General features: G+C 41.0%; 1 protein-coding gene across 1 annotated transcript in view; it reads right to left on the bottom strand.

The window, feature by feature from the left end:
- Positions 1-11,429, bottom strand: part of TENM1 (teneurin transmembrane protein 1) — an 849,492-nt gene extending 838,063 nt beyond the window's left edge. Inside the window, exon 1 of the mRNA XM_038747613.1 lies at positions 11,392-11,429. The gene's annotated coding sequence lies outside the window, so the exon portion shown is untranslated. The remainder of the gene's footprint in view (positions 1-11,391) is intronic.
- Positions 11,430-12,968: the final 1,539 nt, after the last annotated feature.

The raw sequence follows: 12,968 nt of genomic DNA, 5'->3' as shown, positions 1-12,968 counted from the left end.
ACTGCAGAAAACAAACTCAAGTGCAGTTTATTATTATATCGTACTATAATAATGGCATTTAATAAGAGTTTACATTATGTCAAGCACCGTTCTAAGGACTCAGGTAGATACAAGTTAATCAGGATGGACATGGTCCCTTCTCAAATGTTGGGCACACAGTTTAAGTAGGAGGAAGAAAAGGTATTGAATCCTCATTTTACAGTTGAGGAAACCAAGGCAGAGAGAAGTGAAGTGACTTGCCCAGGGTCACACAGCAGGCAAGTGGCAGATCCAGGATTAAAGTTCAGGTCCTCTGACTTTCATGCCAATGCTCTTTCCACTAGGCTATGCTCCTTCTGTCAGCATTAGAACCTATTTTTCCATTCCTAAATACTGGTGCCTGTGTAATGGTCATTTGAATGGTGATCAACCATTAATAATAATAATGGTATTTGTTAAGTGCTTACTGTGTGCCAAGCACTCTTCTAAGCACTGGGGTAGATACAAGGTAATCAGGTTGTCCCATGTGGGGCTCACAGTCTTAATCCCCATTTTACAGATGAGGTAACTGAGGCACAGAGAAGTTAAGCGACTTGCCCAAAGTCACACAGCTGATAAGGAGCCGGGGTTAGAACCCATGACCTCTGAGACCCAAGCTTGTGCTCTTTTCCAGAGCCATGCTGCTTCTTAGCTTAGCTTCATTAGTATTTGAGTGCCTACTGAGTGCAGAACACTGTACTGAGCACTTCATAGAGTATACTAGATGTAGAAGGCTAGATCCATGTCTTCAAGGGGCTTCAATCAAACAGAGGAAACAGACACAGACTAATTTCCAGTTAGGAGGAGGAAGTATTAAAGCAGGGAAAGGAAAATGTTACAAGTTCTAAGTACAATTCTTTGCATACAATAAGTGCTTAATAAATCCCACTGATGGGAGGTAGTGATGAAGAGATGCAAAGATGCTGAGAGGGTATATGGTTGTAAGCTGGAGAAAAAAAGAAATGAAGTGGGGGATGCTTCTAGGGGAGGTGGGAGCTGAAGGACAACTCTATTAGATCCAGCTATGAATATTTGCCACATTAGCTAAATGCAGTACTAAAATAATTTACCACTAAGAGGCTTATAATGTACTTGTGAAATTCACAATTGTACTTGCCCAGGACAGACTTTTCCCCCAAAACCTTGAGGAAAAAAGAAAAAAAAATAGTTTCTGTTCACCTACCTGCCTTTAACAGAACCCAGAACATGACCTTGAAGCTAAAGTGACATACTTTTTAAAAATCATTTGTTTATTGATATTTCCTCCTTGAATTACTATTTAGTTTTATTCTCATGTTTTCAATATATACCGGCTTCTCTTCAGGCAAAGACTGAACACTCCTTGAAGTCAGGGTTGTTTCATAATTTGTCCCTGAAGCACAAAATACAGTGCCTTGATGCAGTAAACTCAATTAGCACCGTTGATTCTGACAACCAATATTTTCACTTTTTCAGTGGCATTCCCAAAGTCTAAACATTCCCACTGTTATTTCTTATGGAAGAATTTTAAGGTTATGAAGTTCCAAGGCAAGGTAGGCTTTTTACAAAGGAAACCATAAGTGTAAAATCTTCTAAAGTTGTGTACTATAAAACAATGTGACAATGATCGATGGCTTAAAACTTTCCCTTTAATATAACTCTTTTTGTTCTCTTTCCACTTCTGACATGGACAACCATTAGGGATAACTTTAGTTCATTTCAGCTGTGAATTTTATGGTAATAGAGGAAATTGGCAAGTCACTTGTGAAATATTATAGCAATAATAGTTTTATTCTAAAGATAAATCTTTTGTCTTCTCCAAAGTAATATAAAGTGTCAATAAATGAGCAGTAAAGTCAAGATCACTTAGATATTTATTTAAACAACAGAATTTATCAAGGTCTTTGGTGCAGGATAATAGTTAAAGTAATGATCATGCACTGTTCATTTTTAATAATGGGGTTGATGAGCCAATAAAAAGCCAAGCAATTGTTTGCGATTGCATTTTATCATGAAATACATATGCACATATATATATATACATATTCTATATATTCAATTTCATATAGAGAGTAATTAATGCCTATCCTTAATTTTCAAACATGGTGGAACATAAATATATCCATATATCTGGGTATAATTTTAAAACCTGATGCTCCAACTGACAATCTAACCCACAGTATGCCTAAGAACACACACACACACACACAACTGTAAAACTCACATGAGCTCTTTGATGAAGATAGCTGAGGCAGCCTTGAAAATAATAAAATAGTAAGAGAATAAAGTGGACATCTATTAGTAATTAACACTGGGCCATCTCCTCAATTTTCTTATTTACTACTTCTGCTAGTGGGTAAACCAGATGAATGGGTTTCATATTTGCTTTGAAAATACTTATCTTGGTAGAATATTTCAAGTTTGAGCAAATCAAACATTTGAAAAACATACTACTTTGAATTCACAAGCCTTAATTGTTTGAGAAAGTTACTATCCCAGTTTAGCAAGTCTATTTGAATTGATCCCATTTATTTGCCTTTTGATGACCTCAAATTTAAATATGGCCTATTCCAACTTCAGGGGGATTTTTTTGTTATATTCATTTATTCATTCAATTGTATTTACTGAGTGCTTGCTGTGCGTGGAGCACTAAACTAAGCACTTGGGAGAGTACAATATAACAATAAACAGACTCATTCCCTGCCCACACCTTAAGTCTGTTAGTGAGGTATGGGACATTATAACTGCAAATGTGAAAGCAATAAGCAGTCAAAAGACATAGTTAACCAGTTAAGATTAAATTTCTCAAATCTAAAATTTTGAAATATGGATATGCTCTCGCTAAAATAGTGAATTTAAACAGCCTGAACTTTGACAATCTGCTGTCAATTTAGTTGGCAAAAAGAGCTCAGTGAATAGATGTGAGCAGGTATTTTACCGCCGTGCATATTTAAAGTCTAGATTTGTAGAAGAGGAAAGTACGGTTCTTAATATAACCTCAAACACACTGTAAATTGTACCCTCCTAGTTCACAGTAAACAGGATGCGTTGTTTACAGCTGTTTAGGTCCACTAAATATCTGTAGATTTGCTTCCTCAGCTAGAGCAGGAACTTGCTGGCCATAATTCCCCGCCTTGTTCAATAACTTCCAGTAATTATCAGGAAGAAGATGCTGTAAATTTACCTAATAGACTGCCCCTTTGCTATAATATACAATCAAGGGCGATCAATGCTTCTTACAATGAGGAGAAGAATTACAACTGTGTTTGATTTTATAGCTTTGGTAATACAGCTTTGGAAACCACCAGAGGGAGTAAAGTTAAACTTGACTGGTCGAATTCCAGAGCCATAAAACATAGCCCGGGGCTGACATTTTACAAAGTAGCAACACAACCAGGGGTTGAAGCGTTTCTGAGAAAGCGATTTTATTTGTTCACCCATCCAGCAGCGGCCTCTTCTATAGTACTAGCCTTTGAGCACCTATGCCCAGAATAAGAAGCAGAAGTTTCCCGGATATGAGAAATAACAATTAACTTTAACCTTTGCCCATACCCTAACAAAAAAGGAGGAGGGAGCCATTGCCAACACAATCCTATAGTCTCCACAAAAATGAACTGGTGTTAAAAGACGTTTTAAAGAGATTGTAGCTTTTATGACGCACTTTCATTTTGGTTTAAATCAAAGGACATTTTTGAGGCCTGCCTGGTTACGCTTAAAGTATAATTACACGCTACATATCTTAGTAAATAAATGAAGGCCTTTTCTTGGTTATTTGTTATCAATTCCTTCTCTGCCTGTAGCTAAGTGAAGGCCGGGCCTCTAAAGTGTTTCAAGTATAATGCACAGTGAATATAAAACAGTCCATTAATTGGGATAATAGGTCCCAGCATGTAATTGCATTTCTAAGGTACTATGGCTGGCAACTGAGTGAAATGGTATTTATTCAAGGTTGTTAGTCACCCGTGGATAACTTTATTTGTCCATTGATGCCTAAATAAATGCATCATACATCAGTAAGAATATTTATGAAGAACTTTATAACAGAAATCATTATCATGTATCAAATTACGAAGGGCGACAGTATATAAAAGTTGCTGAAGAATGGTAAGCTCAGGTCCTGCAGCGGCACGGGTTTCCTTGCTTTTAGGCTCGTTGGACAATGAAATATGGTTCAAGTTCAAACATGAATGTGAAGTGTACAGGAGTGCCGTACATTAGCGAGAATACTAACATTCATTCAAATACGTACCACATAGCTGCAAAGAAGAGGCCCAAAGTATTTCAGGTAATAACTTTTTGTCGACTATGTCATTTAGGGTTTCTGGTCTCATGCTACATCTGGTTTGGGGCACAGGGGGTGATGGGTACATACCTATTCTATTTATTCTATTTATTTTATTTTGTTAGTATGTTTGGTTTTGTTCTCTGTCTCCCCCTTTTAGATTGTGAGCCCACTGTTGGGTAGGGACTGTATATGTTGCAAACTTGCACTTCCCAAGCGCTTAGTACAGTGCTCTGCACACAGTAAGCGCTCAATAAATACTATTGATGATGATGATGGGTAAAAAAAGACATCCTGTGATAACAACAAGGCCCGCACACCCAAGCATCAACTTTGATTAGGAGAGGATAAAATCACCTCTGTCCATGGAGATTTTTGTTGGAATAGATGGCCCTTTGATTTCAGCTGGCATTTCTTTCTTCCTTTGCAACTTTGGGTTCTGGCAGGAGGGATGGGGTGTTAATTGGCCGCTACCCAGCATCTTGGTAGAAAAAAACAGAACCTAAAAAACTTTTCTTTCTGAAATAAACAGGTGCATGGTTTTCATATTTCCAAGAGTTTTATGTATGTGCATGTATGTGTGTGTGTGAGTCCAATATCTAGGCTGGAGAAAGGACATACCACGACCTAGTGAAGAGAGCATGGGCCTGGGAATCAGAAGGACCTGGGTTCTAATCCCAGCTCCACCACTTCAGTTACCTCAACTGCAAAATGGGGATGATCATAATAATAACGATGGCATTTGTTACGTGCTTACTATGTGCCAGGCACTGTACTAAGAGCTGGGGTGGATACAAGCAAATTGGCTTGGAGGCAGTCCCTTGTCCCACGTGGGGCTCACAGTCTCAATCCCCATTTCACAGAACTGAGGCCCAGAGAAGTGAAGTGACTTGCCCAAGATCACAAAGAAGACAAGGGGCAGAGCCTCGATTAGAACCCATGACCTTCTGACTCCCAGTCCTGGGCTCTATCCACTTAAGCCATGCTGCTTCTTGTCATTAAGGCTGTGAACGTCATATGGGACAGAGACAGTGTCCTATCTGGTAAGCTTGTATTATATACTCACTACTTAGTACAGTGCCTGGCACATAGTAAGCCCTTAACATATACCATAAAAAGAGAAGGGAAACTGGTATATTTTACGCTGTAAATGGAGCCTCACAGCATCTCTTCCAGCCCCCAGAGCAGTGGACGAGCAGCTAAATGCTGTCACCACCTAAGGACACAATGTATGCCAAGCTCTTCAACTCCTGTGTTGAAACAGCCCTGCTCTGAGCCTGGGGGAAATGGGCAGAAGTAGGAGAAACGCAAACCCCAACAGGGTTTTTTTGCAGCGACATTAGCTTTGGTGGCACAGAGCACATAGGTAGCACTGTACTGGGCCTCCGCGATGTGAGCCAAAAGCATGGAAACCCAGCCCCACCTCGAACTGTCTGGGAATGGTAAGAATAATAATAATGGTATTTGTCAAGCGCTTATTACGTGCCAAACACTGTTCTAAGCTCTAGGGTAGATATAATGCTATCAGGTGGTCCCAAGTGATGATGATGATGATGATGATGATGATGATGATGATGATGATGGCATTTATTAAGCGCTTACTATGTGCAAAGCACTGTTCTAAGCACTGGGGAGGATACAAGGTGATCAGGTTGTCCCACGGGGGGCTCACAGTCTTAATCCCCATTTTACAGATGAGGAACTGAGGCACAGAGAAGTGAAGACACTTGCCCAAAGTCACACAGCTGACAAGTGGTGGAGCCGGGATTAGAACCCATGACCTCTGATTCCCAAGCTTGTGCTCTTTCCACTAAGCCACACTGCTTCTCATAGTAGTAGTAATAGTGATCTAGGTCTAGGTCTGCTTCCTATCGGCTCCACCTAACCCCTGCCCTTGCAGAGCCCCCTCAGGATTAGGCTGGGGGGTGTATAATAATAATAATGGTAATTCTTAAGCAGTTACTATGAGTCAATCACAGTTCTACAAGCTGGGGTAGATACAAGCTAATCGGGGACACATTCCCTGTCCCACAAGGGACTCACAGTCTTAATCCTCATTTTACAGATGTAGTAATAATAATAATGGTATTTGTTAAGTGCTTACTATGTTCCAGGGACTGCACTAAGCACTGGGGTGGATACAAGCAAATCAGGTTGGACATAGTCACTGTCCCATGTGGGGCTTACACTCTCAATCACCATTTTCCAGGTGAGGTGACTGAGGCACAGAGAAGTGAAGTGACTAGCCCAAGGTCACACAACAGATAAGTGGTGGAGCCAGGATTAGAACCCATGACCTTCTGATTCCCAGGCACGTGCTCTATCCATCATGCCATGCTGCTTCCTGTCCAGCGTTGCTATTCCCTTATCCCGGTCAAACCGAGCTTAATACAGTGCTCTGCAAAACCATAAAGAACCATGAAGTGAAATGGAGCAGTGTCTGGATGTGAAGTGTTGCCCACCTTGCAGTGAGGTCACTCAGGTATCTGGGAGATTTAGGTCACATCTCTAGTGATTTTTTTTAATATGGTATTTGTTAAGCACTTACTATGTGTCAGGCACTCTAGAGGAGCAGCGTGGCTCAGTGGAAAGAGCATGGGCGTGGGAGACAGAGGTCATGGGTTCTAATCCTGCCTCCGCCACTTGTCAGCTGTGTGACAACTTCTCTGTGCCTCAGTTACCTCATCTGTAAAATGAGCATTAAGACTGTGAGCCCAACATGGGACAACCTGATCACCTTGTACCCCCCCCCCCCAGCACTTAGAACAGTGCTTCGCACACAGTAAGCGCTTAACAAATACCATTATTATTATTATTATTATTATTATTATTAGTCTAAGCACTGGAGTAAATGCAAATTAACCAGTTTGGATGCAGTGCATGTCCCACATGGGGTTCACAGTCTTGATCCCCATTTTACAGATGCAGGTAACTGAGGCACAGACAAGTGATGTGACTTGGCCAAGGGCACACAGCAGGCAGGTGGCAGAGCCAGGACTAGAACCCAGGTCCTTCTGACTCCCAGGGCTGTGCTCTAGCCATAAAGCCATGCTGCTTCAATTTGTGACGTCACAAAGTCCTGCCATCACGCCATGCCCCAAGCCAGTCTTCAATAGTCTCTGTTTGGCACTGACCACATCATAGTGTCATTTACAGGACAACAGTTTGCTAACTTCAAAAGCACTTTGCTGCTTTTAATAATAATAATGATGGCATTTGTTAAGCGCTTACTATGTGCAAAGCACTGTTCTAAACGCTGGGGGGGATACAATGTGATCAGGTTGTCCCACGTGGTGCTCACAGTCAATCCCCATTTTACAGATGAGGTAACTGAGGCACAGAGAAGTGAAGTGACCCATGACCTCTGACTCCAAAGCCCGTGCTCTTTCCACTGAGCCACGCTGCTTTTGATGAACAGATTCTGGTGCCAGATTCCACTGAGTTTGATCTAGGGCCAGGTGCATAATTTCTGCATATGGATTCGTCCCTGAGACAGAAATCCAGGCCCATTTGTTAAATCCTGCTAGATTTGGAAGTTTTCTTTATGCTGCATTCAGCTACATCTCTCTCATCTGGGGAAAAAATGTGAAGAATGGGTAGAGAACGGCCTTTTACAAGACTGTCAGTGATATCTCAAGGATACTAGCCTCATAGGGACTAAAAATGTAGCAAGACTTTGACTGTTACCTTCTAACATATAAATTCATTCATTCATTCATTCAATCATATTTACTGAGCACTTACTGCAAGCAGAGCATGAGCCCATGTTCTGAAAACTTTGGTTACAAGTAACCTAAGAGAGATACAAATTAATTCTCGAATTCTATGAACTTTCCTGATGCATTTTGTTTTAAAGAGAAAAGCTTGTCAGAACAAGGTTCTTTACCAATCTGCTGGATGAATACCAATAAGGGAAAAAGTAAACTAATTCACAGAACAGAGGTTAACAACAATAAAGTTGAGGTGGGATTACAATTCTACATTTCTGAGCTGTTATACAATCCTTCATCTCTCAAACTCTTTTTCTCCCTTGAATCAGTAGTGGCCTCTATTCAAATGAGATTATCTCATCTACAAACATCTATTCAGGAGGGAATGCCAATTGACTGATTCCAGCGTTTCAATTCCAAAGGCAAAATTACTATTCTATTGTAAGACATAGCATGAAAGATTTTGGGGAGGGGAATGACTGATTTGGAAATTAAAGCTTGTCAGTGGCAGAGCATTACCATTACAAATTCACTGGTGATAGATGCTTACTATGCCTGTTCCTTAAAATAAAAATCACTCAGAGCACATAGAAAAGTTTATGCCTGTAATGGGAAACCCATCCAATGGCTTATTCAAAAAGCCCAAGAAGTGCAGGCAAGATGTGCATCCTGTCAGAGTCCTAGCGACACATTCATTAAAATTAGAATATGTTTTGGCTTTATAGGGAATCAATATGGAATATGGAACAGGGCCCTTAATATCACTTTAGTGCAGACAGAGAGATATCTTGATGTGGATTTTATGGTTGAAATGGGTTATGAGAGAACACAATACAAGTTAAATGCCAATAGGACTCCGAATGCTTTTAATATAGTGCGCCTTCTTTAAATGTTCTCGGAGAGAGATTGCATCTCTTCCGTCCCCAGACCATCCTTGAGAGAAAACGGATGCCCACTGCCTTCCTAGTAGCATATTCGGCTTCAAGGCTGTCCATCACCTCACCCCCTCCTACCTCACCTCCCTTCTCTCCTTCTACAGCCCAGCCCGCACCCTCCGCTCTTCTGCCGCTGACCTCCTCACTGTACCTTATTCTCCCCTGTCCAGCCGTCGACCCCCGGCCCACGTCCTCCCCCTGGCCTGGAATGCCCTCCCTCCGCACATCCACCAACCTAGCTCTCTTCCTCCCTTCAAAGCCCTCCTGAGCGCTCACCTCCTCCAGGAGGCCTTCCCACACTGAGCCCCCTTTTTCCTCTCCTCTTCCCCATCCCCCCCGCCCTACCTCCTTCCCCTCCCCATAGCACCTGTATATATGTTTGTACAGATTTATTACTCTATTTATTTTACTTGTACATATTTACTATTCTATTTATTTTGTTAATGATGTACATTTAGCTTTAATTCTATTTGTTCTGATGACTTGACACCTGTCCACATGTTTTGTTTTGTTGTCTGTCTCCCCCTTGGAGACTGTGAGCCCGTTGTTGGGTAGGGACCGTTTCTATATGTTGCCTACTTGTACTTCCCAAGTGCTCAGTACAGTGCTCTGCACACAGTAAGCTCTCAATAAATACGATTGAATGAATGAATGAATAAATATTCATAGGCGCAGACTGCGTGTTTGTAAATATGCTATGTTAGCCCAGCTCCTTCTGCACTCTGCCTCCCACCATCTCATAAACTTTTCACTATGTCTTGCGATATGTCTACCAAAACTTATTTCCATTTAAGCGGTCCTGGGTGTGGGCTTATGATACAATAATGCCTCCCCAAAGTGAGACTCTCTACTCCAGGCTGGGCAGAAGGTCAGCAAGGCATTCCACGTAGTTCACAAAAGTGCTATTGGCCCTTCTTTTGATGTTGTTTCATAGTCAGATTTTAATAATAGTAAAATAATGATGGCATTTGTTAAGCACTTACTATGTGCAGAGCACTGTTCTAAGCGCTGGGGAGGATACAAAGTGATCAGGTTATCCCACTTGGGGCTCACAGTCTTGATCCCCATTTTACAGATGAGGTAACTGAGGCACAGAGAAGTTAAGTGACTTGCCCAAAGTCACACAACTGACAACTGGCGGAGCCGGAATTTGAACCCATGACCTCTGACTCCCAAGCCCGTGCTTGTTCCACTGAGCCACGCTGCTTCTCGTGAAGATTTTCAGATTTTGTGCTTTCTGCCTTTGATGAACACACCATTGGAGGAGTCTTACGGATCAGTTAACAGGCTCCACACAGGGTTACCTGCCCTGTCTACTGCTATATACATTTATTATCATTTGCCTGAAATAACTTATGGTTACTTGAGCTGTCACACTAGACGCATTAAACACCACACCAGGAAAGCATCCATCCAGGCTTTACTCCAGGCAATCCCAATATGGTAAATAGAGAAATAAAAGGAAAGAAAACAACAGAACCTTGCCCAAGGTGAACGCGCAGAGTTGAGGAACAGAAACCAAAATTCCAGATACACGATACTCATCAGGGCATAATGCAGCTGTGCCAGCCATGGATGCAAAATAAATATTTATTCCTTTCCCTGTCTTATTGGATCATGTTTTTTTCCACAGTATCCATCTATACAACAGTACAACACACTTAGTCCACAAAATGTTGTCACTTTGCTTTCCTCCCATTCAGAAGACTCACAAGATATCATCTGAATAAAGAACTGTGTCCCTTACTTTAAGACTAAGAACAAAGACGATTAACTCCTTTCAATTCCAAATTTTTTTTATAAACCTCAAATAATTTGGGATTTTTGAAGAGTTCAAGCACAAAAAACTAAAAAAATACCAACTATCTAAAAACATGGCACATTTCTAGTTCTGTCGTGATTTCCCATCAGAAATTTTTCTCATAAATATAATTCCATCTGGTGATGGCTCACGGTAGTTGAAGCTATTTTAATCATTATAATAATCAACAGTCTTATTAAACGATTTTTTAAAAATCCACTTCCTGACTAAAATTCATTCATTCGCCACCCAAAACCTCCCCTTTAGACTCAATCACTGACAGGACGTCATATGAGCTTGAGAAAGAGAGAACTTACCATGGAAGCAGGGGTGAGGAATCCCAAATCTAAGGCTCTTCAAAGGTTGCATAACTCCGAGAAACTTGAGAGGACTGTAGCAGCATTGTCAAGAGGCCAGAAAGTAGACATTCCCAATCTCCAAGGCAACAAAAAGCAGCCCTAGATACACTCTACACATTCTGCTTATCCAAACCCTTTCCCTAATATGTGACATTTGTAGGTTTTCACCCAATGTGAATTATCTGACAGTGAAGAAACTCAGCTATAGGAATCTTCTATATGCAAATAGTAGATACGACAACTGAAGGTAAAGAGCAATAAAGTCTGAAAATACTGGCAAATATAGGTAAATATTAGGGTGACTCACTAATTAATGCTCTCTTCTCCTCGTTTCCTTTGCCCCAGTTCTACTTGATGTAGCTCTGGCGTAACTTCAGACGACTCACAGCGTCTCTCGAAGGATTCTGAAAAGGGAAAGGGACTCATATTGTTATGTCACTCTATGTGCCTAAAAAAAAATTCTCACTTCATGTTTGTCTTTTTATTTTCACTTGCTCAATCCATCAGTCAATCATATTTATTGAGTGTATCCTGTGTGCAGAGCCCTGTACTAAATGCTTGGAAAAGTATTATACAACAGAGTTGGTAGACACGCTCCCTGCCCTCAAGGAGCTCACAGTAAAGAGAGGGGAGAGAGACTTTAACGTAAGTAAATAAAATACTGATATAGACACAAGTGCTGTGGGGCTGAGGGTGGTGTGAATAAAGGGTGAAAATCCAAGTCCGAGGGTGAAACAACAGAAGGGAGTGGGAAAGGAGAAAGTGAGGGCTTAGGTGGGGAAGATCTCTTCGAGTCCTCATTTGGTGCATTCAATTAATCTATTGTATTTCATTCAATTGTGTTTATTGAGTGCTTACCATATGCACAGCACTGTACCAAGTGCTTGGAAAGTACAATTTAGCAGTAAAGAGAGACAATCCCTGCCCACACTGGCCTTACAGTCTAGAGGGATGGTGTGGGGCTCGGTGGGGTGGGGGGAGGCGACACAAACCATAGATGATTACAACAACTAACCAAAGAGTACTGTACCAAAGGTTGATTTGGATTTTAAAGAGAAACAAAGGGGGGCAGGGAGGAAGTGGACAGAAAGAGGTGGGAAAATCTCAAGAAATGATTGCCAGTAGTGAAAGTTAACACCCAGAACCTACTTATTCTCCCTTAGCTCAGTGACAATAAAAGCACAGCAGCAGGTTTAAAAAAAAACAACAAAACATTCTTTCCACTGTTCTTTGACCACTTGAATTTCTGCCCTTTGCAAACTTTTTTTAAATGGAAATTGTTAAATGCCAGGCACTTAACTAAGTGCTGGGGCAGATACAAGTTAATCAGGTTGGACACAGTCTTAAACCCCATTTTTCAGATGAGGGAACTGAGGCACCGAGCACTTAAGTGACTTACTCAAGTTTACATAGCAGGCAAGTGACGGAGCTTGTATTTGAGATCTTACTGTGTGCAGAGCACTGTACTAAGCAGTTGGGAGAGACACACACATACACACACTGTGTGTGTGGGAGAGAGTATATAGTCAATATACTCTAGTATTTCCCATCATCTACAGAAAAGAACCATGCCTACGGTGGGTTTTTGACACCAAAAATATCTAGCTGTAACTGACAGGATAAATTAATTGGTTCCATTAATTTAGTGAGCAGAATACTTTACCATACCTGTGAACCATTATGCAAAGAAACACTCTTTATAAGGTTAATGCTCAATAAATACTACTAATCGACATGAATTCCAAGTAGAAAAAATTTCTCAGAATCTTGAAGTGGGGTCAGTGTTGGGTATTTGGTGGCCCTACAAAATCTGGAATTTGTTCGGCACAGAATGAGAATCAATCAATCATATTTATTGGGCACTTACTGTGTGCACAGCACTGT

The sequence above is a fragment of the Tachyglossus aculeatus genome, chromosome 6 (assembly GCF_015852505.1).
Source record: "Tachyglossus aculeatus isolate mTacAcu1 chromosome 6, mTacAcu1.pri, whole genome shotgun sequence".
In the NCBI taxonomy this organism is placed as follows: Eukaryota; Metazoa; Chordata; class Mammalia; order Monotremata; family Tachyglossidae; genus Tachyglossus; species Tachyglossus aculeatus.
Note: the sequence above shows the minus strand (reverse complement) of the source record. Positions and strands in the feature narration are given on the sequence as shown.